Here is a 4,322-nt window from a genome sequence, read left to right on the forward strand (position 1 = left end):
CGGTCTACCCACATGTAAGGTGCTAGCGCTTCTGAAAAACTGTGTCTCGGTCATCCGTCTTCTCAAACACCATGTAGTGCGAGAAACCAAACAGAGGCGATCGAGTCCTGTGGGGAAAAGTGTGCAAACCTCTGCAGAGTGTACAAACTAATCATGATTAGCCGTGTCCCCAGTTATGGACAACTTGAGTATCTAGTACTTGAATATCATGTGAATCTCAACATATTACTCTGATTAATGTTGTTGGGTTTTAATTGTTCACTTAATTGGGATCGGAATGCTGTCAACCATTCTCGATGTTTAACAACCAACATGATAGTTAAATAAATTTATTCTTTTGCAGTAGGGAAAAATTGGCTTTACGCAAAACTGTAACCATAGAGCTTTCCACCAGCCATATATGCATATAGTATAGTTGTTTCATTCCATTACTCTCTATGTGTTACATTGCCAGCATATTCCATGTGCTGACCCGTTTCGGGCTGCAACTTCTCATGTTGCAGACTTCTCAGGCGACGAGTAAGGAGTTTTTAGGTCGTGGTTCTATACTCAGTGATGCCGTTGGAGTTGATGGACCCATTTATCTTCCAAGTCTTCCGCTGTTATCGACACTAGATGGCCTTAAGCCATATTTATTGTAAAAGTTCTCTTTGAGACAACGATGTAATAAGTGTGTGATTGCCACTCTGCTATAAATCCTTCGATGTACTGTGTGGTGTCAGCATTACTGATCCAGGGATGACACCTAAGCACAGAGCACTTGATCCATTCGGGTCGGGTCGCTACAGACCGGCGCTGGTTTGGGCGGCTGGAGCAAGAAGACCAGAGGTTGAAGAAGCACTACGGTCGTTGGATGGACATTGTACGGTCACTAGAGCTAGAATCGTGCATATTGACTAAGTTGACAAAGCCCTCCGTCCCCGTCAACTTAGTAGGCCCACAAGTCAGCCTGCCACTATACTGGGTCCCTGCTAACAGGGGGAGTATTCATTTTTTTGTGCGTAATAAGGAGGCACTTCCTTGCGTGCGAAGATATAGCTGGTGGGTCCAAGCTATCAGCGGCGGTAACATTTTTTTTCACGAAATACAGAGGCCCTTTCGGTGGGTCCTTGATGTCAGGTGGAGGAATCATTATTTTGCGCGTAATAAGGAGGCATTTCCTTGCGTGCGGGCGTGGACCCAGCTATCGGCCTCTCCACGTACAGTCCACTTCAGATGCATGTCGGTCGTTGACCACATTGACCAGGCCACGCCGAGAGCACCAGGGCGGTGGACAACGGTGAGGCCTAGGAAGGGAACGACACGGAGGCAGGGAAGACTCGGCAGTTGTTTCCCACGTGGAGGGGAGTACGACTGTACGAGGGTTTACTGGTTCGTCTGCCGTCGCTGGAGAATAACAACAGGTGTGGGTGAGTAGAGGGATGGCTAGGTCAGCGATGGGAGTATGGTGGGGCGGTGGGGCCTGCATGGCAGCACAGCCAGCCGTGGGGAGGAGGGAGCAGGCAATCCCGCCGGCGCTTGTTTTAGCGGCTGGAGCAGGAAGAGCAGAGATTGAAGAAGCACGACGGCCGTTGGATGGACATCCAACAGTCATTGCTTGTGCGTCAACCTTTTTTTAGGAAAGCCTCAAATCTGTGGAAAACAGCATACAACCCATCTGCCATTATTTCTAATAATTTTCAGCCCATTTGCTAATTCTTAAGGTTATTTTGGAGCCCATATTCTTTTTTTAGCATTACAGCCCAAATTGTGGCCACGGTTAAAAAATTATACGAAATTTTGCATATTTTGATGCGGTCCGAACTGTTTTTAATCCCGAAATTTTGACTCACATTCAAACTGATTTTAAAAATAAATGTATATCAATATAAAATCCAACAAATTCTCCATGCATAAAAATTAATGTAATTTAAAATCTTGAAATGAAAAAAAAAGATATTTGAAACTAATTGCCAGTTTGATGTGTTTTAAAAATGTACAGCCCATTTCTCATTACTGATGGGCCATTTTCTTGGCTAGCCGAATGAAAGCTCTCCTCGTCTTGAAAGATTTGCAGCCCAACAGGCCTGACAAAGCGACTTACTTGGCAAATCACAAAAAAAACTGGTCTGTGGCTGTGGACCCAGCTGTCAGCCTCTCCATGTACAGTACTCTTCCGATGGAAGTCATTCCTTGACCACGTTGACCACGCCGTGCGGAGAGCACCACGGCGGTGGACGATGGCGAGGCCTAGGAAGGGGACGACGCAGAGTCGGGGAAGACGCGGCAGTGGAAGCCCACGCGGAGAGGAGTACGCGGGTTCACTGGTTCGGCTGCGGTGTGAGGCTGCCGTTGCCGCAGGGCCTGGCCAGCGGTGGGAATAGTAGGGGCGGTGAGGCCTCCGCGGTAGCACAGCCGGCAATGGGAGGCAGGAGCATGCGGCACGACCAGTGCTGCTTTGGGCGGCTGGAGCAAGAAGACCAGAGGTTGAAGAAGCACGGCGGCCGTTGGATGGACATCATACGATCACTGGAGCTAGAATCATTCATATTGACTAAGTTCACAAAGCCCTCCGTCCCCGTCAACTTTGTTGGACCACAAGTCATCCTCCCACTATGGTGGGTCCCAGCTAGCAGGGGATATTCATTTTTTTGTGCGTAATAAGGAGGCACTTCCTTGCGTGCGAAGATATAGCTGGTGGGTCCGACATGTCAGTGGGGGGAACGTTTTTTTCGCGAAATACAGAGGCCCTTCCGGTGGGTCCCAGCTGTCAGGTGGAGGAATCATTATTTTGCGCGTACAGTCCACGACCGATGGATGTCGTTCGTTGACCAAGTTGACCAGGCCGCGACGAGAGCACCATGGCGGTGGACGACGGCGAGGCCTAGGAAGGGAACGACACGGAGTCGGGGAAGACTCGGCAATGGTTGCCCACGCGGTGGGGAGTACAAGGGTTTACTGGTCCGGCTGCCGTTGCCGGAAAATAACACGAGGTGTGGGTGAGTAGAGGAATGGCCTGTCCAGCAATGAAGTAGGGTGGGGCGATGCAGCCTGTACGGCAGCACAGCCGGCCACGGGAGACGGGAGCATTCAGTCCCACCGGAGCTGGTTTGGGCGGCTGGAGCAAGAAGATCAGATATTGAAGAAGCAGCACGGCCGTTGGATTAACATCCAACGGTCACTGCTGCTAGAATCGTTTGTGGACTAAGTTGACTAAGCCAAAGTACACGTCAACCTAGTAGACCCACAAGCCAGCCTCCAAATCTGTCCCAAACAGCATACAACCCGAAATTTCTAGCCAGATTCAAATTAATTTTAAATCTAAATATACCTTAATTTAAATTCAATGAAATTTTACCCGCACAAAAACAATGAAATTTAAAATATCAAAATCCGAAAGAAAACAGTATTTTGGAACTAATTATCTGTTTGCTGTATTTTTTCATTTTACAACCCATTTATTATTACTTATAGCCCATTTCTTATTACTTATAGCCCATTTTCTGGGCAAAATGCATCCCTCCTCATCTTGAAAAATTTCCGGCCCAGCAGGGCGTAGAAAAGCAAGTAGGCCTATGTTGGTTATTCTGCAAAAAACAAAATAGCTGGCTAGCAATTTTCAGAAAGGAAAAAAAACAAACTGGGCTGGCCATGTGCTAAACATATGAAATAAAAGCCTAGGCTATATGGGCCACGGGTCCCGCAAAAACCAGTTGATATCCTTCTCCGTCCTGAAAAACAAAATTACTGCGCGCGCTGCTGGGTCCCTACTGTCATCCTCACCATGTACAGTCATCTCCTTATTCCTCTCGGTTGTTGACCATGTTGACAACACCGGAGGGCGGCGCCACAGCGAGCGAACCAAGGCGGAGGACGATGGTGAGTCCTCGGACGGGAACGAACAGGAGCCGGGGCAGATCACAGCCAGCCGTGGGAGGCGGGAGCAGGCGGTCACGCCGGCGCTGGTTTGGCTTTGGCGGCTCATGGAAGAAGAGACTGAAGAAACGCGACAGACGTTGAATGTCAATCCAACGGTCAAGATTGGCACAATCGTTTTGTTGACTAAGAGGACACCAAGTAGCATACTTTTTTATATATAGGAAGAAAACTGCGAGGAAAATGCGTTCGTCTGTCGTCCTCCTCACAGGGAACGTTCGCCACATAAGTGACTAGCACCCTTGGTTTTCAACCGAGAGGTCTTGGGTTCGAGTCCCAGGAACTCTCAATTTTGTCCTCCTTCCTTGCTCGCAAAAAAGGGAAAGAAAACCAAAGACTTGGGAAGGCGTACAGAAAAAGCTAGTGTACCAGTAATGAGACGTTGCCGAGTTTTAGAAAAAAGAAAG

The sequence above is a fragment of the Triticum aestivum genome, chromosome 4A (genome assembly GCF_018294505.1).
Source record: "Triticum aestivum cultivar Chinese Spring chromosome 4A, IWGSC CS RefSeq v2.1, whole genome shotgun sequence".
NCBI lineage: Eukaryota > Viridiplantae > Streptophyta > Magnoliopsida > Poales > Poaceae > Triticum > Triticum aestivum.